Source organism: Somniosus microcephalus, unplaced genomic scaffold, assembly GCF_052327205.1.
Source record: "Somniosus microcephalus isolate GS21.2 unplaced genomic scaffold, FLI_Smic_1.0 unresolved_chr1, whole genome shotgun sequence".
NCBI classification, from domain to species: Eukaryota; Metazoa; Chordata; class Chondrichthyes; order Squaliformes; family Somniosidae; genus Somniosus; species Somniosus microcephalus.
The window spans coordinates 25,270,830-25,295,656 of record NW_028225179.1 but is presented as its reverse complement, the minus strand read 5'-3'; the positions used below and the strand labels follow the sequence as shown (position 1 = coordinate 25,295,656).

The 24,827-nt window shown below is 44.7% G+C and overlaps 4 non-coding genes across 4 annotated transcripts; 3 read left to right on the top strand and 1 right to left on the bottom strand.

Annotated features, from left to right (window-relative positions):
- Positions 1–15,094: 15,094 nt before the first annotated feature.
- trnas-gcu (transfer RNA serine (anticodon GCU)) lies at positions 15,095–15,176 on the top strand. Its single transcript has one exon. It is a non-coding gene; the product is annotated as a tRNA-Ser (tRNA).
- Positions 15,177–16,691: 1,515 nt separating this feature from the next.
- On the top strand, positions 16,692–16,773 carry trnas-gcu (transfer RNA serine (anticodon GCU)). The gene has a single exon. It is a non-coding gene; the product is annotated as a tRNA-Ser (tRNA).
- A 918-nt stretch (positions 16,774–17,691) lies between these two features.
- Positions 17,692–17,779, bottom strand: trnap-ugg (transfer RNA proline (anticodon UGG)). The gene is given in 2 exon segments: positions 17,692–17,727; positions 17,744–17,779. It is a non-coding gene; the product is annotated as a tRNA-Pro (tRNA).
- A 509-nt stretch (positions 17,780–18,288) lies between these two features.
- trnas-acu (transfer RNA serine (anticodon ACU)) lies at positions 18,289–18,370 on the top strand. Its single transcript has one exon. It is a non-coding gene; the product is annotated as a tRNA-Ser (tRNA).
- The last annotated feature ends 6,457 nt before the right edge of the window (positions 18,371–24,827 follow it).

Below are 24,827 nucleotides of genomic sequence, written 5' to 3'. Positions count from 1 at the left end.
GAGCCATGCATTTAACTCACTAATTTTATTTGTCCGAGCCAAATTCGCTCGTGGCTCAGGTAATAATCCAGAGATTATTACCCTTGTGGTTCTGCTTTTAAATTTGGCCCCTAGCTGCTCAAACTCCCGCAGCAGAAACTCCTTCCTTGTCCTATCAATGTCGTTGGTACCAACATGGACCACGACAACTGGATCCTCCCCCTCCCTCTCCAAGTTTCTCTCCAGTCCAGAGGAGATGTCCTTAACCCTGGCACCGGGCATGCAACACAGCCTTCGGGACTCTTGCTCTCGGCTGCAAAGTACTCTATCTATCCCCCTAATGATACTATCCCCTACCACTACAACATTTCTTTTAACTACCCCAACTTGAATGGCCCCCTGCTCCACGGTACTGTGGCCAGGTTGCTCATCCTCCCTGCAGTCCCTGCTCCTGTTCCCACAGGGAGTAAGAGCCTCGAACCTGTTGGACAAGTGCAAGGGCTGCGGCTCCTCCAACACTACCTCCTGGATCCCCGTACCTGCCTCAATTCTAGTCACACCATCCTGACCCTGGCCACGGACTACATCTGAATTAATTAATCTAATTGGTGTGACTACCTCGTGATACACAGAGTCCAGGTAACTCTCCCACTCGATCTGTTCAGTACTTTATTTAAACAGATACTCGGAGCTCTGCTTCACAGGGTGCCGACTGTTTAAGTCATTCTCAGTCCCACTACTCCTATTAATAACACTTTTTGCTGTTAACTGCTGCTTGATACAAACTGACCCGGAAATAGGGAATTTCTCCTCGGTGCTGGGGATCCGACTTGGATTCGGCTGTACCCGATAAATCCACAAAGTTATTGTCACTGCCGCTGCACTGGATTAAAGGAAGGGACCGGACCAGAAATGATTTTAAATTATTACTGACAAATCAGGGTAAAAAGGGAAAGGATACAACCTGCTTCTCTGCGGGGTTGACTCACAGCCAGCTCCAGTCTCTGTCTCTCACTTTGTCTCCCGCTTTATCCGTCTGATTGAGAGTCTGTCTTATTCCCCAGCCCTTCATTTGCTGAGTGCAGGCCTTCCGACCCGTCTGACTGACTAACTACTGTGAATCAGGGTCAACCTATTTATGGGCCTGAATGGCCACATTTGTGAGTTGTTGCCATCGCTCTGTGTCACGGGGCTGTCGCTGTCTCTCAGGATGTCAATACACCCACACCCTCGACACACCGCCTTTGATGGTCGGACGCAGGTTTGGTCAGTTTGTACTCGCAACTCCCTCGGCAGTTTAATGAGGACTTTTTCCCTGTGTGACTTGTGTAGTTTTGATCAGTGAAATGTTTGTGAAAGGTGTCGGAGGAGAAGGATTGAGATTTTCAGTGTGGGACACAAGTGATGGTGTTTAATGGAGAAGTAACACAATCTCTGTCAGTGCAGAGAGAGGCGACTCAGCGATTCACCTTTTCCCTGAACACGTCCTCTGACTTGCAGTTATTAAACCGGGCAGGGCTTTCCGTGGTGTAGTGGTTATCACGTTCACCACACACGAGAAATGTCCCTCGTTCAATCCCGGGCGTGAAACATTATCTGGGACTTGCTCTCGATGAATTTCCAGCAGCGAAGAATGAAGCATTTGATTTCATCCCCACCACGAACTCTGTTCCTTAACACTAATTCCATCCCTCTCCCTAACATTTTTTGAGGCTGAACCACACTTTTCGCAACCTTTGTGTCATACTTGACCCTGAAATGAGCTGCCGACCACATATCCGCTGCATAACAGCGACTGCCTACTTCCACCTCCATAACATTGCCCGTCTCCACCCTTGCCTTGGCTCATCTACTGCATGAAACCCTCATCCATGACTTTGTTACCTCTAGACATGTCTATGTCAATGCACTCCTGGCCGGCCTCCCACATTCCACCCTATGACACTTGAGGACATCCAAAACTAGGCTGTCCGTGTTCTAATTCGCACCAAGTCCCGTTCGCCCATCAACCCTTTGCTCGCTGACCTACATTGGCTCCCGGTTAAACAGCGCCTCGATTTCAAAAGTCTCATCCTCGTTTTCAAATCCCACCATGACATCGCCTCTTCCTATCTCTGTAATCACCTCCAACCCCATAAATCCCCCAATATCTGCGTTCCTCTAATTCTGCCCTCTTGAGTATCCCTGATCATAATCGCTCTGCCTTTAGTGGCCGTGCCTTCTGTTGCCTAGGCCCTAAGTGATGGAATTCCCTGTCTGAACCTGTTCACCTCGGTACCTCTCTTTCCCAATTGAAGACGATCCTTAAAACCTATCGCTTTGTGCATTCTTTGGGGCATGTGAACTAATTTACCCTTATGTGGATCGGTGTCAAATGTTTTGACTTAAAATACTCCTGTGCAGCGCCTTGGGACATTTAACTACGTCAAAGGCGCTGTATAAATACAAGTTGTTGTTGTTATTGTTGTTGAGAGCCACCGAGACCCGGATGTACTCTCCAGATAACGAAGCCCCTCGGTCCTGCTCCGAAATTTAGCTGATATTTTGTTGGAAGTTTGACGACAAGAATATGTGTGATACTGTCCATCAGGGCAATAGTAATTGAACATCCTTTATGGAAGATCTCACTCCTGCAGTGTTGAAGTTCGGCGGTTATATTATTCTATATCTTTGTGTGCTCGGTCAGGATTTGGTCAGTGTGCCAATTTCTGTGCGATCAGTAAGGTTTGGTCAATGGATCAGTTTCGTTGTGTTCGGTCAGGTTGTGGTCAGTGGGTCAGTTTCAGTGTGTTCAGTCAGTTTGTGGTCAGTGGACCTGTTTCTATAATTGTGGATATGATTGTCTGTACGTAATTCCCAACAACGTGTTCAGGTGCTTCCTTGTTTGTGTTCAATAATGTAGGAAGCATGTGAGATTACACATCTTCTCGTTTGTGCCAAAGGCTTAGTCACTGCCTTGAAATCGAATCTATTTCCTGCACATTATTCTTTGCCTGATAGTTGCTGGTTTAACAGTTAAAACTGGACCCAACATCCCTCCTCTCAATAAGTAATACTGTAAAGGCTCTTTTAAAACTCTCACCTGTTCTTGCAACACGATGGCCCTGAGTGCCCACAGGTAACAGCTATTTAGAAGAAAACACCAATTATACCTTCTGCTTCGGTCGAAATATCACACTGCAAAGGCATTGGCAGTTTTAGGGGAGGTTGGAACTCACAACCTCGGCATTTCTCAAGCCTGCACTGTCATATAAGCACCTCATACTGACCGATTGCGCCACTGGAGTCGCACAAGTGCTCATTTACTTGCACATCTCCAGTTGTTTAATAGTGCGGGGGGCAGGAGCCCTGGTTAATGTTGTTTATTGGAGGAGCATTGGCTGGGGTTATATGATAGCGTGCAGCAGAAGTTACTCTCATGCATTCGCGAGCTTGTGAACTTACCAAAGGCTGCACCAGATTTCTGGCGCCATAAGCACAGAATATTTTTACCCAACTTCTGAAATACAGTCGGTAAAATGAGAACCGATGAAAATTTATCACATGCAAAACACAAAAAGCTTTTTAAAGATTTGCCTGTGACTCGGAGTATTTCGGTCAGTCCGAAACAGAAAGTTATCGCTTCATTAATGGCGATCACAACAAACTATTGCACGGTTTAATGAGCTTTGCGTATTTAATAGAATAAACAGTGTTCTAAAAGTTAATGGAACCAATGTCGCACGAATAAGAACATTTATAGGTGACAGTTCTCTTCTGAGCTGTTTCTCTCCTTATTTAGAGAGCAACGGTTTCCGAAGTGAAGCGGTTATCACTTCCGTCTAAAGTACATCAGGTCCCCGGTTCAATCATTTCTTGCAGGCAGAGATCAATAAAATATATTAACAGCCGCGCGGTATTCTCCTTTTCTCTATACAGTTCTGTCCACACTCAAACCTTACAGAGACACCGAGAGTGTGAGAGATCATTGCAGGATCCTGCAGCGCTACCTCTGTTAATAGCAACAGTTTGGAGCCTCATTTCAGACGCGGCCACAATCCCATGATTTTGTTTGCTGTTCCCCAACTGCCGGAGTGACTGAGGCCGCGACAGCAGCGAAGTTCAGGCCGCCTGTCCGGCCCCGCTCTCACCCAGCGCCCGCTGCCAGCGAAAAGCAGCGATTGCAGCCTCAGAGAGCATAAACTGCCCATCGCTGCGAAACAAGATATCACTGAAGCAGAGGAGAGCAGAGATTTGCATCTGTAGCGTGTAGGTGAGGATGGTCGAGGTTGATATCGATCGACTCATTGGCCCAGAAATTCGGGTCAGGGGCTTCCCGCGGGTGTAAGCCCCCGACCTGCACTTACCTTGCACGCCGGCCGTGAAGCTGTGGGCCCCCGTGGAATTCCGATCCGGGGCCTGCTCCAGCTGCCGGCGCGCAGTGCTTGTGTATCCCATGGGCGCAGTTAGTTCGAAGCATCCCCTGGGATCACGTGGGCCATGGGGAGCAAATGGGAGCAGGGAATGCTCCATTCATAAGATTGACAGGAAGACCTGTCAAAAGTTATAAATACTACGGCCCCAAAACAGCACTAATCGTCAAATAAATTTGAAAAATCTTCACATTTTTAAAATAAACTATAATTTACATGAAATAACTAATTTATACACTAATTTAAATTTTTGAAAAAATAATTTCATTTTCTAACGGGGCTAAAAATAAACTTACCTTGCTTTAAAGTATTTAAAAAATAATAAACCTGTGGAAAATATGTTTCAATTTTAATTAGTTCACCACTTACCTTGTAAAAAGCAGGCCTTGTGACTGCTTTTTAAATGTCTAACTTCTGCAGGCTTCCCCTCCCGGGAAAACCTGCAAAAAAACGTAACTTCGCTGCGCACGCGCAGCCGCTCCTGCGCACGCGATCGACCACTGAACCTCTTCGTTCAGGGGAGCGGAAGTGCCGGTTTCCCGGGCATGCAGGTGAGTGCCCCGTGCATACTCACCCGTGGAGACCCGAACTTCTGGGCCACTGTTGTTGGAACCGATGAAATTGAATCTCTTTCTCCGGCAGTTGTTGCAGGTTTACGTATGCAAGGTGTCCTCGAGGTGCAATCGACAAGTTTGAAGATGCCGTGTAGGGCAACAAGTTGAAGCATCAGCACAGTAAATGCCGAGAACAAATTAAACAGTGGCTCAAGCTGATGAGCCTTGCACTGACGAAAATCCTGGACGGAGATTTAGAGGAAGCGACAGTATGAAGGGCTGTACTGCGATTCTAACACTTCTCCAAGCACATTCCGGCAAGTCATCGACAGTCAAAAGAGGGCTTGGAACGGGAATGGAACTGCGGCCACACGTGACAGAGCATTGGGAATGTAAAACTGCTGTCTCCAATCGTCTGTTTACCTGAATCAGACAAAATGTAATGGACAATACATGACAAATCCATTTGAATTTATGTTTGATAACCAGTTGATTGGATCTGTATTCTAGACAGAGTGACACTTAAGTCTACGGGTATGAATCTCGCTTTGGGGATTGTAGATGGAAATTTGCGCAAGGTCCCGCGTGAGCCCCTTTTTAACGTCGCCTTCTAAAATTTGACTTGTGCCCAAAACTTGTTCTAATCCGCCTAAGAAATAATCGGTCAGGACACAAATCATTCTCCAACAATCTCCAGCGTCTTTGGTGGAAGTACAATGCAAGCTGCCATGGAAATATCCTGGCTTTAAAGACAATCAATTAAAGTATTTTTTAGCAAACAATCACCTGTGATGGTTATAGGTATATTGGTGTGTGATGATATTAGATACCAATGTACTTGTGAGTTTATATTGTGTTAGATGTAAATGCTTTTGCACCTCTGTTCGTTATAAATATATTTAGATGTATCTGTATTATTTATTAATGTATTGGGTGGGGGAATCTGTGTCAGTTATGAATTTATTTTTGAGCGCTGCAAATGTCCCGTCCGGCCCCATTCTACCTTCTCATTGCCCCAAGTGGGACACGGCAGAACATCTGTTAGATTCGGATTAAACTTTACATTTTATTGATACTTAGAAAATTTGAGGTTTTGAAATTAATAACTCTGCATCCATCAGCCTCTCGGATACCTCTGGAGCGTCCTTTATTCTGTCTGATAGGCCCTGAGCATCCCTAAACCGCTCTAGAAACTCCTAAGCATCCCTTACACTGTCTGTTACTTCCGGAGTGTCCCTTACCCTGTCTGGTACAACAGGAGAGTCCGTTACTCTCTCTGGTAAATCCGGAGTGTCCCTTAAACTGTCTGGTACATCCGGAGCGTCGCTTAGATATCTGATACACCCGGAGCGTCCCTTAGCCTGTCTGGTACAACTGCAGCGTCCCTTACCCTGTCTGGTGATTCCGGAGCGTCCCTTAAACTGTCTGTTACATTCAGAGTCCCCCTTACCCTGTCTGTTACATCCGGAGCGTCCCTTACTCTCCTTCATAACTCCTGAGTTTCCATTATCCTTTTTGATAACTAGTTTGAAAATATTGCATATTTCACCCTTCTTTCACCCTTCATCCGCAGCTATGTAATGCTTCCCGTCGCTCATGCTCCTCAACTGTTTAGGGAAAAGCGCCGACTACCAGGTAAACAACCCGAGTTCTTCAGATAGCCTCCCCAGTGCACTTCATTTCCTTAGGAATTTTCTTGTATAATCGGGCTGCGTTGATTCCAAAGGCAGGCCCTGCTTTCGCAGAGCTTGACTGTCGAGCGGTCCCGCGGGTCTAAATGTATCGACTGGCTTCAAGGCACCAACTCAGGTTGGGGCGAATGGAACATGTGCTCCCTGGAACAGCGGTGGCAGCAGAGCACACTTGGCAGTGTAAGTTGGTGAAAGTGAATGTTAGATGCAGGTAATACCGCAGGAAACTTTCAATGAAATTGAAGGAGGAAAGTAAAGGAGAGGCTATTGATTGAGGAAGGAAGAAAAATCTGTGCCGTGTCTAGCAATCGAGCTGAAGTTGCTGCGGCCACAACGCAGAGTACTAACCCACTAAACGATCATGGCGCCACACATCAACTACTGCAACTCTGACCACAACAATGTAATGCACGGCACTGCTGAAAAAAGATGGATTGTTGGTGAAGGCCAAAATCAGCACCACCAGAAATTAGGACAGCGGTGAAATTCGACCCAGGCCCCGCAGCGACTGGAGCCTTCATCCAGATGGGAACTAGTGCAGACGCAGTGGCATTTAAAAGGATTTTAGCTTTTTCACACGAGCGTCTTAAATAAAACAAAGGCCCCGTTGTGAGTCGAACCCAGGATTTCCTGTTTATTAGACAGACGCTTTGACCAGCTAAGCCACGTGACCGAATCCCGAGACCATGTCTCGCCTCCACTCACTGATGTTAATCAGCTACCGGTCACTGTCTTCTGGAGTCTCAGGCCGTTTTTGTATTTCACCAGCTCTCTTGTCTATTTGCCATGTCTCCCGATGCTGTCTGTATCTCCCGCTTTGTTTATCTCAGTGTCAATGTGTGAATTGATTCTGAATGAATACCTGTATTTCCGTCTTACATGAAATAAATGAGGGCATCAGTCAATTCCTCCTCTTACACTGGGGAACTAATGAGCCAACATTTATAACATGATATTGCTTATTGTGATGCAGCAAATAGAATATTCCAACGTGAAAGATTCAGGTTCAATTCTGTGCAACGTGTTTGCAAAAGGCCGCCTTTTAATTTGACGTCACAAATGTCACCATTGCACCTCAAGGTGATTCATAACTAATAAACAGAGAAGTCAAGCAGTGAAACGGTATTTGTAAACAGGGTTGTGAGACTGTGGAAAGCACTGGCTCAGAGCAGCAGTTTTAAAACAAGGTTTAAAAACCGGCAGCGTGTGGGCGGAAGGGGAGAGAGAGGCAAGAGAGCCACAAGTGTGATCACCTTGGAAACCATTGGCCCCGAATCTGCTTTAAATCCCCCCTCTGGATTTAAACACATTTAATGTCATATTCACAAATTGATGCATTTGAACAATATATGAGATTTAACACTGTCTCTGATGTAAAATAACTGCTTTATGCATGTGAAATTATCATTGCCGAGATTAAACACTCAGTGCAGGGTTAGCGGCTCTTTGTTCTGGGGTGAGATTCTTGTTTTGGGAATTTACAAAAATTTTAAATGCAAAAGATCCCGGGTTCCAATCCCGGGCAGCGCCCTAACATTTTAATAGAACCAGTTCCCTCGGCCTGGAGACATTCCACAAGTCTTCAAATAATACTGGCCAGAAAATCAGCCTGTGTTCAGTACATCACAAGAAAACGGCAATGTTATTCTTTAAAGCAGGAATTCAGTCCCAGAAGTGCCGAAACTGTGAGGTAAATATGTAAATCCGTTTATTTACAGAAGCCTAATCCGCATTTTCCACATTGTCAATCTGGGAGCTCGGCAGGACGTGCGGTAAAGGGGACTTTATTCAAGATTGGTTCTGCCGTTTGCAAACAGAAATACTGAAATAAAAGGGATTTTTGGATGACTCCTTTTGGATAATAATGTTAGATCGAGGTTGGTGAGTGGTTATATTCGCAGGACTGTTAATCTGTTTGGAAGATACGTGGCCTGAAAATATTACTTTCCCCAAATAAAAATCTTTTCTCTCCCTGTTAGTTAAAATTCCCCCACTTTCTCAAACTAATATATCACCCAGCTCTAATGGAACAAAGATCGAATCGAGAGCTAATTCCTCCTTCCTCCCTCCCTTCCCTCTGTCCTTCATTCCCTTCCCCCTTGTTCGCGGTTTCCTGCCTCATTGGAAAATGAGCCTGACTTTGATGTTAACTCTGTGATCTATATCTTATCATGGTGTGGAGATGCCGGAGTTGGACTGGGGTGGACAAACGTAAGAAGTCACACAACACCAGGTTATAGTCCAACAGCTTTATTTGAAGTCACAAGCTTTCAAAGCGCTGCTCCTTCGTCAGGTGAAGTGGAGAGATGCATAAAGACACAGCTTATATAGTCAGAGAATAATGTCAGATGTTTACAGGTAATCTTTCTAACTGCCATTTATCACAAGGTGATCACCAGCAGCAGCAACCAAGCCACCCACGGTACCACGGTTGAAACCACAGGGAAGTCCATCGTCAACCTATCCGACCTCACCCTTCAACCAGACGAAATTGAAGCTCTCAGCCGAGGGCTCAATTTCTGCCCCACCACCAAAATGGACTCTCACTTCCTCCTTCTGAGATTGGAACCGAAAGCGGGAACAGGGGCAAGAGATTAGGGAGCAGAAACATAAATTTCTCCTTTAGGAGGCAATGCAATTTCAAAAATATTTATCAACCTTAATGACGAGATTTTCTCCTTTAGTTTCTTTGGTTGAGAGGTAAATTATGGGCGAGAAATCCTCGTTCTTTTCGGCATACTCTCATGGGATCTGAGACCCCGGTTTAACATCCTACTAGAAAGACGGCACTACCTCAGTACTGCACTGGAGTGTCAGCCTGGATTATGTGCTCAATTCTCTGGAGAGGGGCTTGAGTTTGCTACCGCTGAGCGAGGGCTGACACCTACACTCAGTTCATTTGGCTGGAGTGAAATGTCGGAGATAAAGGGAATAATTATAATGGAGTAAACCTTCAACTTGGCGTCCAGGAAAAACCGGGCATCGTAATCGGCCGCTCGGTAAAGTAACAGCCCGACTTATGTTGCCATCGATTTCATAAGCATTGAAAATCAGGCCTGTCTATAATGGGCGGGGTCGTGGTCAGTTGCGAATCATTCTGGGTCTGTTCGAACCGGGAGTACTCACAGTCCCGGATCATTCTGTGTCTGTTAAAAACGGCAGAGCTCCCAGTCCCGGATCATTCCGGTTTTTTTTAAAGAAGAGCGATTTCAGCTTTGATGACCGAGTTGTTGAGTTTAACAAAATGTGCGAATCCAGCTCACAGAGGACCTGTTTATTCAGTTGAAATATTTTTATCTTTTACTCAACCCACTTCTTTTTTCGAGCAGTTTCCTTGAACCTGCTCACAATTCGCCCCGTAAAAAGAGTTTCACCGGCATCAGCGGACGCACAGATTAATGGATAAGACGTTTGACTTCCGTTCCAAATGCTTTAGTTATCAGAAGATTGAAGGTTCGAGTCCTACCACGGTCGTTTAGTTATCTGGGTGACACTTTTTATATTCTGAATCTGGCGTTAAACCGACCATTTTTGACAGGCCCTCACCTGAAGTTGAATTTCTTTCAGGGTAGTTCTACTTAGATGCAAAAAGCAAGAAATGGAATGTCTGAGAGCAGTGTATCGGTGAGAAAAGGTGGCCGAGAGGTTAAGGCGATGGACTGCTAATCCATTGTGCTTTACAAGCGTGGGTTAGAATCCAATCCTCGTCGCTGTTATATTACACGTTTGATGCTGATGCACTTTCTAAGCATTTTACTGAATCTTACTTGAAATACAATTTCCTGAAAATTGCACTGGTGTTGCTGGTCTGTGCCTCTGCATTGCTCATATCTTGTTAAAATTAAAATATTCCAAAAAATTTCTCAACCCACCTTGAATGAAAGTGGAGATGAGATCGCGAATCGGAGACTGAGAACCCTCTCTTCCTTCTTCCGTCCTCTGCGATTGGCACCGAATGAAAGACTAGCGGCAACACAGGCAAATGATTAGGGAGCAGAAACATAAATTTCTCCTTTGCGGGCAATTTAATTTCAAAAATATTTATCAAACTTAATGACGAGATTTTCTGTTTTTGGGACTTTGGTTGAGAGATAAATAATGCGCGAGAAATCCTCGTGCTTTTCAGCATTCTCTCGTGGGATCTGAAGCCCCAGTTTAACATCTTACTAGAAAGAGGGCACTCTTGACAGTGCAGCACTACCTCAGCACTGCCCTGGAGTGGCAGCCTGGATTATGTGCTCAAGTCTCTGGAGTGAGGCTTGAGTTTGCTACCGCTGAGCCACGGCTGACACCTAAACTCAGTTCATTTGGCTGGAGTAAAATGACGGAGATAAAGGGAAAAATGATAATGGAGTAAACTTTCAACTTGGCGTCCAAGATTAAACCGGGCATCGTTTTAGAAACAGCCCGATTTATGTTGCCATAGATTTCATAAGCTTTGAAAATCAGGCCTGTCTATAATGGGCGGGGTCGCGGTCAGTTGCGAATCATTCTGGGTCTGTTTAAACCGGGAAAGCTCACAGCCCCGGTCATTCTGTGTCTGTTTGAAATGGCAGAGCTCACAATCTCGGATCATGCCGTTTTTTTAGAAGCAGAGCGATTTCAGCTTTGATGACAGAGTTGTTGAGTTTAACAAAATGTGGCAGGGCTCGTCCGGGATTTGAACACGGGACCTCTCGCATATTAATGTTGAACTGCCCAAAGCGAGAATCATAACCATATAACAACAAACCGCCGATGTCATCCTCTAATTGGCATTGAGTTTCACTGCACTGGTGCGCATCCAGCTCACAGAGGACCTGTTTATTCAGTGGAAAATTTTTTATCTTTTCCTCAATCCACTTCTTTTTTCGAGCTGTTTCCTTGAACCTGCTCACAATTCGCCCAATAAAAAGAGATTCAGCGGCATCAGCGGCCGCATAGACTAATGGATAAGGCGTCTGACTTCGGTTACAAATTCTTCTGTTATCAGAAGATTGAAGGTTCAAATCCTACAACGGTCTTTTAATTATCTGGGCGACATTTTTTATATTCTGAATCTGGCGTGAAACCGGCCATTTTTGACAGTCCCTCATCTGAAGTAACGGAAGGCCTGTTGCTTTCATTAAGCTGATTGTACATTATCAACATTGTAGATCTGTGTGCACGGGCAGGATAAGCGGTGAACTTGAATTTCTTTCAGGGTAGTTCTAATTAGATGCAAAGAGCAAGAAATGGAATGTCTGAGAACATTGCATCGGTGAGACGAGGTGGCCGAGAGGTGAAGGCGATGGACTGCTAATTCATTGTGCTCTGCACGCGTGGGTTTGTATCCCATTCTCGTCGTTACTGTATTACACGTTTGATGCTGATGCACTTTCCAAGCATTTCACTGAACCTTACTTGAAGTACATTTTCGTGAAAATTGCACTGGTGTTGCTGGTCTGTGCCCCTGCATTGCTCATATCTTGTTAAAATTAAAATATTCCAAGAAATTTCTCAACCCACCTTGAATGAAAGTGGAGATGAGATCGCGAATCGAAGACTGAGCACCTTCTCTTCTTCTTCCTTCCTCTGAGATTGGCACCGAATGAAAGACTAGCGGCAACAGAGGCAAATGATTAGGAAGCAGGAACATATATTTCTCCTTTGGATTTTCAAAAATGTTTATCATACTTAAAGACGAGATTTTCTGTTTTTGGGTCTTTGGTTGAGAGATAAATAATGCGCGAGAAATCCTCGTTCATTTCAGCATTCTCTCATGGGATCTGAAGCCCCAGTTTAACATCTTACGAGAAAGGCGGCACTGCCGACAGTGCAGCACTACCTCAGTACTGCCCTTGAGTGTCAGCCTGGATTATGCACTCAAGTCTCTGGAGTGAGGCTTGAGTATGCTACCGCTGAGCCACGGCTGACACCTAAACTCAGTTCATTTGGCTGGAGTAAAATGACGGAGATAAAGGGAAAAATGATAACGGAGTAAACTTTCAACTTTGCGTCCAAGATTAAACCGGGCATCGTTTTACAAACAGCCCGATTTATGTTGCCATAGATTTTATAAGCTTTGAAAATCAGGCCTGTCTATAATGGGCGGGGTCGCGGTCAGTTGCGAATCATTCTGGGTCTGTTTAAACCGGAAATGCTCACAGTCCCGGATCATTCCGTGTCTGTTTGAAATGGCAGAGCTCACAATCTCGGATCATGCCGTTTTTTAGAAGCAGAGCGATTTCAGCTTTGATGACCGAGTTGTTGAGTTTAACAAAATATGTCAGGGCTCGTCCGGGATTTGAACACGGGACTTCTCGCATTTTAATGCTGAACTGCCGAAAGCGAAAATCATAACCCGAGACCAACGAGCCGCCGATGTCATTTCCCATTTTGCATTGAGTTTCACTGCGCTGGTGCGAATCCAGCTCACAGGGGACCTGTTAATTCAGTTGAAATATTTTTATCTTTTCCTCAATCCACTTCTTTTTTCGAGCAGTTTCCTTGAACCTGCTCACAATTCGCCCCATAAAAAGAGATTCAACGGCATCAGCGGCCGCATAGACTAATGGATTAGGCATCTGACTTCTGTTGCAAATTCTTCAGTTATCAGACGATTGAAGGTTCAAGTCCTACAAAGGTCTTTTAATTATCTGGGCGACACTTTTTATATTCTGAATCTGGCGTGAAACCGGCCATTTTTTACAGTCCCTCATCTGATGTAACGGAAGGCCTGTTGCTTACATTAAGCTGATTGCACATTTTCAACATTGGAGATCTGTGTGCACGGGCAGGATAAGCGGTGAAGTTGAATTTCTTTCAGGGTAGTTCTAATTAGATGTAAAAAGCAAGAAATGGAATGTCTGCAAGCAGTATATTGGTGCGACGAGGTGGCCGAGAGGTTAAGGCGATGGACTGCTAATCCATTGTGCTCTGCACGCGTGGGTTCAAATCCCATCCTACGTCGTTACTGTATTACACGTTTGATGCTGATGCACTTTCCAAGCATTTCACTGAACCTAACTTGAAATACAATTTCGTGGAAATTGCACTGGTGTTGCTGGTCTGTGCCCCTGCATTGCTCATATCTTGGTAAAATTAAAATATTGCAAGAAATTTCTCAACCCACCTTGAATGAAAGTGGAGTATGATGATCGCGAATCGGAGATTGAGAACCCTCTCTTCCTTCTTCCTTCCTTTGAGATTGGCACCGAATGAAAGACTAGCGGCAACAGAGGCAAATGATTAGGGAACAGGAACATAAATTTCTCCTTTGGAATTTCAAAAATATTTATCAAACTTAAAGACGAGATTTTCTGTTTTTGGGTCTTTGGTTGAGAGATAAATAATGCGCGAGAAATGCTCGTTCTTTTCAGCATTCTCTCATGGGATCTGAAGCCCCAGTTTAACATCTTACTAGAAGGACGGCACTGCCGACAGTGCAGCACTACCTCAGTACTGCCCTGGAGTGTCAGCCTGGATTATGCACTCAAGTCTCTGGAGTGAGGCTTGAGTATGCTGCCGCTGAGCCACGGCTGACACCTAAACTCAGTTCATTTGGCTGGAGTAAAATGACGGAGATAATGGGAAAAATGATAATGGAGTAAATTTTCAACTTGGTGTCCAAGATTAAACCGGGCATCGTTTTAGAAACAGCCCGATTTATGTTGCCATAGATTTCATAAGCGTTGAAAATCAGGCCTGTCTATAATGGGCGGGGTCGCGGTCAGTTGCGAATCATTCTGGGTCTGTTTAAACCGCGAGTGCTCACAGCCCCGGATCATTCTGTGTCTGTTTGAAATGGCAGAGCTCACAATCTCGGATCATGCCGTTTTTTTAGAAGCAGAGCGATTTCAGCTTTGATGACCGAGTTGTTGAGTTTAAGAAAATGTGCCAGGGCTCCGTCCGGGATTTGAACCCGCGACGTCTCGCATTTTAATCGTGAAATGCCCAAAGCGAGAATCATACCCCTAGACCAACGAGCCGCCGATGTCATTTCCCATTTGTATTGAGTTTCACTGCGCTGGTGCGAATCCAGCTCACAGAGGACCTGTTAATACAGTTGAAATATTTTTATCTTTTCCTCAATCCACTTCTTTTTTCGAGCAGTTTCCTTGAACCTGCTCACAATTCGCCCCATAAAAAGATATTCAGCGGCATCAGCGGCCGCATAGACTAATGGATTAGGCATCTGACTTCTGTTGCAAATTCTTCAGTTATCAGAAGATTGAAGGTTCAAGTCCTACAAAGGTCTTTTAATTATCTGGGCGACACTTTTTATATTCTGAATCTGGCGTGAAACCGGCCATTTTTGACAGTCCCTCATCTGAAGTAACGGAAGGCCTGTTGCTTACATTAAGCTGATTGTACATTTTCAACATTGTAGATCTGTGTGCACGGGCAGGATAAGCGGTGAAGTTGAATTTCTTTCAGGGTAGTTCTAATTAGATGTAAAAAGCAAGAAATGGAATGTCTGAAAGCAGTATATTGGTGAGATGAGGTGGCCGAGAGGTTAAGGCGATGGACTGCTAATCCATTGTGCTCTGCACGCGTGGGTTCGAATCCCATCTTCGTCGTTACTGTATTACACGTTTGATGCTGATGCATTTTACTGAATCTTACTTGAAATACAATTTTGTGAAAATTGCACTGGTGTTGCTGGTCTGTGCCCCTGCATTGCTCATATCTTGTTAAAATTAAAATATTCCAAGAAATTTCTCAACCCACCTTGAATGAAAGTGGAGATGAGATCGTGAATCGGAGATTGAGAACCCTCTCTTCCTTCTTCCTTCCTTTGAGATTGGAACCGAATGAAAAGACTAGCGGCAACAGAGGCAAATGATTAGGGAACAGGAACATAAATTTCTCCTTTGGAATTTCAAAAATATTTATCAAACTTAAAGACGAGATTTTCTGTTTTTGGGTCTTTGGTTGAGAGATAAATAATGCGCGAGAAATCCTCGTTCTTTTCAGCATTCTCTCATGGGATCTGAAGCCCCAGTTTAACATCTTACTAGAAGGACGGCACTGCCGACAGTGCAGCACTACCTCAGTACTGCCCTGGAGTGTCAGCCTGGATTATGCACTCAAGTCTCTGGAGTGAGGCTTGAGTATGCTGCCGCTGAGCTACGGCTGACACTTAAACTCAGTTCATTTGGCTGGAGTAAAATGACGGAGATAATGGGAAAAATGATAATGGAGTAAATTTTCAACTTGGTGTCCAAGATTAAACCGGGCATCGTTTTAGAAACAGCCCGATTTATGTTGCCATAGATTTCATAAGCGTTGAAAATCAGGCCTGTCTATAATGGGCGGGGTCGCGGTCAGTTGCGAATCATTCTGGGTCTGTTTAAACCGCGAGTGCTCACAGCCCCGGATCATTCTGTGTCTGTTTGAAATGGCAGAGCTCACAATCTCGGATCATGCCGTTTTTTTTAGAAGCAGAGCGATTTCAGCTTTGATGACCGAGTTGTTGAGTTTAAGAAAATGTGCCAGGGCTCGTCCGGGATTTGAACCCGCGACGTCTCGCATTTTAATCGTGAAATGCCCAAAGCGAGAATCATACCCCTAGACCAACGAGCCGCCGATGTCATTTCCCATTTGTATTGAGTTTCACTGCGCTGGTGCGAATCCAGCTCACAGAGGACCTGTTAATACAGTTGAAATATTTTTATCTTTTCCTCAATCCACTTCTTTTTTCGAGCAGTTTCCTTGAACCTGCTCACAATTCGCCCCATAAAAAGATATTCAGCGGCATCAGCGGCCGCATAGACTAATGGATTAGGCATCTGACTTCTGTTGCAAATTCTTCAGTTATCAGAAGATTGAAGGTTCAAGTCCTACAAAGGTCTTTTAATTATCTGGGCGACACTTTTTATATTCTGAATCTGGCGTGAAACCGGCCATTTTTGACAGTCCCTCGTCTGAAGTAACGGAAGGCCTGTTGCTTACATTAAGCTGATTGTACATTTTCAACATTGTAGATCTGTGTGCACGGGCAGGATAAGCGGTGAAGTTGAATTTCTTTCAGGGTAGTTCTAATTAGATGTAAAAAGCAAGAAATGGAATGTCTGAAAGCAGTATATTGGTGAGATGAGGTGGCCGAGAGGTTAAGGCGATGGACTGCTAATCCATTGTGCTCTGCACGCGTGGGTTCGAATCCCATCCTCGTCGTTACTGTATTACACGTTTGATGCTGATGCATTTTACTGAATCTTACTTGAAATACAATTTTGTGAAAATTGCACTGGTGTTGCTGGTCTGTGCCCCTGCATTGCTCATATCTTGTTAAAATTAAAATATTCCAAGAAATTTCTCAACCCACCTTGAATGAAAGTGGAGATGAGATCGTGAATCGGAGATTGAGAACCCTCTCTTCCTTCTTCCTTCCTTTGAGATTGGAACCGAATGAAAAGACTAGCGGCAACAGAGGCAAATGATTAGGGAACAGGAACATAAATTTCTCCTTTGGAATTTCAAAAATATTTATCAAACTTAAAGACGAGATTTTCTGTTTTTGGGTCTTTGGTTGAGAGATAAATAATGCGCGAGAAATCCTCGTTCTTTTCAGCATTCTCTCATGGGATCTGAAGCCCCAGTTTAACATCTTACTAGAAGGACGGCACTGCCGACAGTGCAGCACTACCTCAGTACTGCCCTGGAGTGTCAGCCTGGATTATGCACTCAAGTCTCTGGAGTGAGGCTTGAGTATGCTGCCGCTGAGCTACGGCTGACACTTAAACTCAGTTCATTTGGCTGGAGTAAAATGACGGAGATAATGGGAAAAATGATAATGGAGTAAATTTTCAACTTGGTGTCCAAGATTAAACCGGGCATCGTTTTAGAAACAGCCCGATTTATGTTGCCATAGATTTCATAAGCGTTGAAAATCAGGCCTGTCTATAATGGGCGGGGTCGCGGTCAGTTGCGAATCATTCTGGGTCTGTTTAAACCGCGAGTGCTCACAGCCCCGGATCATTCTGTGTCTGTTTGAAATGGCAGAGCTCACAATCTCGGATCATGCCGTTTTTTTTAGAAGCAGAGCGATTTCAGCTTTGATGACCGAGTTGTTGAGTTTAAGAAAATGTGCCAGGGCTCGTCCGGGATTTGAACCCGGGACCTCTCGCATTTTAATCGTGAAATGCCCAAAGCGAGAATCATACCCCTAGACCAACGAGCCGCCGATGTTATTTCCTATTTGCATTGAGTTTCACTGCGCTGGTGCGAATCCAGCTCACAGAGGACCTGTTAATACAGTTGAAATATTTTTATCTTTTCCTCAATCCACTTCTTTTTTCGAGCAGTTTCCTTGAACCTGCTCACAATTCGCCCCATAAAAAGAGATTCAGCGGCATCAGCGGCCGCATAGACTAATGGATTAGGCATCTGACTTCTGTTGCAAATTCTTCAGTTATCAGAAGATTGAAGGTTCAAGTCCTACAAAGGTCTTTTAATTATCTGGGCGACACTTTTTATATTCTGAATCTGGCGTGAAACCGGCCATTTTTGACAGTCCCTCATCTGAAGTAACGGAAGGCCTGTTGCTTTCATTAAGCTGATTGTACATTTTCAACATTGTAGATCTGTGTGCACGGGCAGGATAAGCGGTGAAGTTGAATTTCTTTCAGGGTCGTTCTAATTGGATGTAAAAAGCAAGAAATGGAATGTCTGAAAACCGTACATTGGTGAGACGAGGAGGCCGAGTGGTTAAGGCGATGGACTACTAATCTATTGTACTCTGCACGCGTGGGTACGAATCCCATCCTCGTCGTTACTGTATTACACGTTTGATGCTGATGCACTTTGCAAGCATTTCACTGAATCTTACTTGCAATGCATTTTCGTGGAAATTGCACTGGTGTTGCTGGTCTGTGCCCCTGCATTGCTCATATCTTGTTAAAATTAAAATATTCCAAGAAATTTCTCAACCCACCTTGAATGAAAGTGGAGATGAGATCGCGATTCGGAGACTGAGAACCCTCTCTTCCTTCTTCCTTCCTTTGAGATTGGCACCGAAACAGTTATCAGAAGATTGAAGGTTTAAATTCTACAAAGGTCTTTTAATTATCTGGGCGACACTTTTTATATTCTGAATCTGGCGTGAAACCGGCCAATTTTGACAGTCCCTCATCTGAAGTATGAATGGGGGAGGTTCCCAGGTTCAAATGATGGCATTTTACCGTTCCAGAAGGTCGGATTCTCTTTTCTCCAGAGAATGTTTGAGCTCCAGAGGACAGAAGGCACAGGGTTTGTCGAAACAACACTCGTGGAGTAAAGAAAAATTTTCCAGCAGGTGCGCAGATTGAAGCTTACATGAGGTGCGCAGATTGAAGCTGACATGAGGTGCGCAGATTGAAGCTGACATGAGGTGCGCAGATTGAAGCTGACATGTTAATTAATCACAATTCAAACGGACTCATTGGCGATTTCCATTCCTTGAAGGACATCAATGAACGAGTTGTGGTTTTGCTGCAAAAGTTCATCACTAAAACCTGACTGTACAGCGACCCTGGCGGGACTCCAACCCACAACCTTCCCACCATTAATTAGAAGGCCAACGCGCTATCCATTCACCCACAGAGCCGATTACACTCGAAGATTCTGAATCCGTAAGTTTGAGCTTCTTTATGGGTGAACGCGAGACTTGAAGATATGTTTTGATAATTTCCCTGTAAATCATTTCCACCTCCGTCCTTTCTCGAGGTTTGTACAAACGAATGAATGAGAGGATCAGGCACATCACTCCGAGAAACTCGTCCGCTAAACAGTGAAAAGTGACAGTGTTTATTGTGAGGGGTTTCGAGTTATTCACACACAATCTGGTAAAAAAATTTAGCCGCAACCCAGACACGTCGTCTTATGATCTGGAGTCAGGCGAGTTCCCCAAATCATGTTGTGTCTCCAAAACCCCCATAAAGAGGCGCTTCCTTCTTATGGTGGTACTTTGAGACAACACTTCTTAAATCCTAACTGTGTGACACATGAATGCTTTCAAACCCCCGCCAGCTCCCGCGGGGGGTGAGGCAGCCATGAGAAGCAGCATTCCCTGTGAGCGCCCATATCCCGCTAGCTTTTGCCGCCAGCTGCCAGTGATCTACAACAAATACAATTGCAGAGACAGGGCTGCGGCGCATCTGTATTCGTTATTAATGTAAATTTTGTGTATATATTTGTACTTATGTTCCTTGTAAATAAATCGTAAATAAATGCAAATACAATTATAACACAGCAATACATGCAGCGATGCTCTCCGGCTTTGCAGCACCTGCCGCTTGCAGCTGCAATGGTCGGAAGGGTTAATGCGTTGGGATTGAATTCCACTCGGGTTTTCCTGCTTGCTGCGATACTGTTTAAAGTTCCGTACAATGCTCGAATAAATAAGAGCTGGAGCTGCCGGGCTACATTTACATCGATCGCCAGGGCTGATCTAACCCGCAAAAGGGGCAGAAAAGGGGAAAGAAAGATTGAAACAACATTCAGTCCGGCAGAGCTGGACATCCAGCAGATTGACATTTCAGCCGAGCAGACGATGAACCTCCTTCTTGAAAATGGTTCGTCAGTCCAACTCAGAGGGGATTAAGCATCATGAAAGTCGGAATGGACCGGGGCCACTTGTATAACAGGAAGTGTAGGGGGCAGTTTCCCTTCCTTGAAGAACATTAATGATTCAGTTGCAGAATTTGTTTACACCACTCGCCAGTCGGCCCAAGGATGAGCCGAGCCGATTACGTGGAGTTGAAGCAATTTCTTCAGTCAGTTAATTCAGTGGAATTTAAAGAGAAATAAGAAATTAGCGTCATTAAATGCATTTGTCCTAAACTGATGCCTTTTGCACATCTCGGGGAGGCCAGACACGCTCTGTCTGTCTGTTACTGCTTGTGACCATTAACGGGAACTGGCCGCCAGTTAAACGTTTATCAGCAAACCGAAGAAAGACAAATAAACAGAAAGATGTGTTACTCGGCCCGGAGCAAAGTGCAATGGATGTCCTTCAAAATAATTGCCCCAGACATTTTGTGTGGAATTAGTTTTGTAAAGTTTAGATTTTCCATGTTACGAATATTATAACAAACTGTAAAACAACAACAACTTGAATATATATAGCGCTTTTCATAGAATCATAGAATGGAATGGTTACAGCACGGATGAAGGCCATTCAGCCCATCGAGGCCGTGCCGGCTGTCGGCAAGAGCACTTGAGCTAGTCCCTGGCACCCGCCCATTCCCGTAGCCCTGCATTTTGTTTCCTTCAGATACTTATCCAACTCCCTTTTGAAAGCCATGATTGAATCTGCCTCCACCACCTTTTCAGGCAGTGCATTCCAGATCCTCACCACTCGCTGTGTAACAATAGGTTGTGCTTCAGTCACCTTTGGTTTGTTGCCAATCATATTCAATCTGTGTCCTCTGGTTCTCGACACTTCTGCCAATGGGAACAGTTTATCTCTACTCTATCCAGACCCCTCACGAATTTGAAAACCTCTATTAAATCTCCTCTCAATCTTCTCTGCTCTAAGGAAAACAACCTGAGCTTCTCCGGTGTATCCACGTAACTTAAGTCCCTCATCCCTGGAATCATTCTCGTAAATCTTTTTCCACACCGTCTCTAAGGCCTTCACATCCTTCATAAAGTGCGGTGCCCAGGATTGGACACAATACTCCAGTTGGAGCCGAGCCAGTGTTTTACACAGCATCATCATAATTACCACGCTTTTGTACTCTATAGATCTATTCATGAAGCCCAGGATCCCGTCAGCTTATTTGTTAACTGCTTTCTCAATCTGCTCTGCCACCTTCAAAGATTTGTGCACATATACCCCCAGGTCTCTCTCTTCATGCACCCCCTTTATGATTGTACCCTTTAGTTTACATTTCCTCTCCTCATTCTTTCCCCCAATATGTATCACTTCGCACTTTTCTGCATTAAATTTCATCTGCCATGTGTCTGCCCATTCCTCCAGGCTGTCTATGACCACATGAAATCTGTCACTATCCTCCTCACTGTTCAATATACTTCCAAGTTTTGCATCAGCTGCAAGTTTTGAAATTGTGCCCTGAACTCCCAGGCCCAAGTCATTAATATATATCAACAAAAGCAGTGATCCCAGAACCGAGCCCGGGATCAACACTGTAAAACATCCTCAAGTCCGAAAAGCAACAGTTCACCACAACTCTCTGTTTCCTGTACTTAGCCAATTTCGTATCCATGCTACAACTCTCCCTTTTATTCCATGGGCTTTAACATTGCTGGCAAGCCTATTATGTGTCACATTGTCGAACGCCTTTTGGAAGTCCACGTCAATTGCATTGCGCTCATCAACCCTCTCTGTTACAGCATCAGAAATCTCTATCAAGTGGGTGAGAGAGTTATTCTACAATCAGTGAGTGCAGGACATCCCTTCAACATTGTTCAGATATAAAATTTAAAAATACTCTCTAATAGATAAACTGAGAGTGTAATCAGAAGTAACAGAAAAAGCGCACTTAACTCTGAAAATAATTATTGCCCCAAAACTGGATATTCAATCCTTCAAACACTGCCGTGATATAAACTCAGAACTGCACACTGTGAAAGCTCAGTGATCCCGCAGTGATTCAAACACACATCATTTTACTGCGAATGCAGATACACTGGCGTTCCACCATTGGTCCACAGTTAGCAAGTGATGCCAAATCCAGAGAAGGTAGATCGGTGCAGACCGCCACCTGGGCTCTCGGAGTGCAAGAGGCAGAAGCAGCAGCAGCCAGGATCCCCGCTCTCTAATCCAGCCACTACCGGTGGAGAGCTGCCAGTCCCGGCTTGAGGCATGCCTGGGAGCCGCTGAAAACAGTAGATACGAGAGCAAGTCAGATGCTGGGTATTCTGCGGCGATTGTCTCATCTCCTGACTCCCCAAGGCATTTCCACCATCTACAAGGCACAAGTCAAGTGTGTGATGGAATACTCTCCAATTGCTTGGATGAGTGCAACTCCAACAACACTCAAGAAGCTCGACACCATACAGGACAAACCAGCCCGCTTGATTGGCATCCCATTCATCACCTTAAAAATTCACTCCCTTCACAAGTGGCGTACCTTGGCTGCAGTGTATACCATCTACAAGATGCACTGCAGCAACTCGCCAAGGCTTCTTCAACAGCACCTGCCAAACCCACGAACTCTACCACCTAGAAGAACAAGGGCAGCAGGCGCATGGGAACACCAACAGCTCCAAGTTCCCCTCCAAGTCACACACCAGCCTGAGTTGGAAATATATCAACGTTCCTTCATCGTTGCTGGGTCAAAATCCTGGAACTCCCTCTCTAACAGCATTGTGGGAGTACCTTCATGAAACGGACTGCAGTGGTTCAAGGAGGCCGCTCACCATCTCCTTCTCAAGGACAATTAGGGATTGCCAGCGAGGCCCACAATCCATGAAGGAATAAAAAGAATAGTTTTTTTGCGCATGATGTTGCGTAATAAAGGGATTGTTGATGAAGTGCCTGTCTCACTAGATGCTGCTTGACCTGATCAACGCTCCATCCATCATATATTTTTTATTTTGAACTTTGCAGCGAGCATTTCTTCGCACAACAACAAAATCAACATAATTTTATGGCAGCAATGGGATTTGAACCCTCGGCCGTGAAGTGACTGAAGTCTAATTTCAGCACCTTAGACCGCTCGGCCACGCTACCACGCCAACATGTGCACCTTTCTGATACTGGCGACTGATAATTGAAAGCCATCTCTCCTGTTGCTTTTGCATTGAGTCAAGGGCTTTGCATTGAGAAAGAAGGAAATAAAAGAGCTTTCTGAGCTGTGTTTATGGAGCGAGGTGGTTGAGAGTTTAAGGCGGCGGGTCACTAATCATCTGTGCTCTACACGCATTGTTTCGAATTCTACCGTTATTGCATTTAAAACTAGATCTTTTTCAACACATCCAAGACTCCTGTATCTGAGTCCTTTCCTTGCCCAATCGGCAGTGGGAAGTTTTGTTTTGCTGCCTCACTCTATTTGCACAAATCAGCAAAGTCCTCATTTCAGCCCAAACTGTTTCTTGCACGGAGGTGTTGAAATTGTAAGATATGAGTGACGTGAAGTATAATTCAAAGTGGACAGTGACGTCTTGATAAAAGGAAAATTTCTCTTCAGATGCTGCCTGAGCTATTGAATATTTGCAGCATTTTCTGTTTTAATTTTCTGCTTGCACTGCAGCAGTTTACCCAACAACACAAAGCTTGCCACAAGGGCGCAGCTCCAGGCAAAACGTTTCTGCACTCTTCTCACATACGAGATCACGCTTACCTTCCCCCACACATGCCAGAAATTCGGGTCCCAACACGTGAGTAAGCACGGGGTACTCACGCGTAGACCGAACGAAAGTGTTGGTTTCGTGCATGCACTGCGCATGCGTGGGAAAACGGCACTTCCATTCCCCTGAAAGAACGGGTTCAGAGGTGGAACGCGCGCGCAGGTGAGACTGCGTGTGCGCTTTGAACTTAGGTTTTTTTTACAGGTTTTCACATGAGGGTAAGCCTATAGGATTTACATATTTGAAAAGCAGGCGTAAGGCCTGCTTTTTAAAAGGTAACTGGTCAATTAATTAAAATTAAAACATTTTTCTGCAGGTTTATTATTTTTAAATACTTTAAAGTAAGGTAAGTTGATTTTTAGCCCCGTTTTTTTATAAAGTTATTTTTTTCAAAAATTTATATTATTGTTTAAAATAGTTATTTAATGTAATTTATAGTTTATTGAAACAGTGTGATTTAATAAAAACATATTTTAAGGTTAACGACTGTTTTGGGAGCCAGAGTATTCATAAGTTTGACAGGGCTTTCTGTCAATCTTATGAATGGGCTTTTCGCTCCTCCGATTGGCTGCCCATGGCTCACTTGATCTCAGGGTTGCATCGGACTAACTACGCCACTGGAACATGCAAGCACAGCGCACCGGGAGCAGGACCGGGTGATGGCCCAGAAATTCGGGTCGGGGGCTTCCTGCGGCTGCAAGCCCCTGACCTGCACTTACCTGGCGCGCCGGCCATTGTGCTTTGGGCCCGCGTGGGGTTCCAATCCTGGGCCTCCTCCAACTGCTGGCACGCTGTTCTTGTGTATCCCAGGGGCGCAGTTATTTCAATGCGTCCACTGGCATCACGTGAGCCATGGAGAGCCAATGGTAGCAGGGAATGCTTCATTCATAAATTTGACAGGAAGAGCTGTCAAACCTATAAAGAGTATAAGCCCC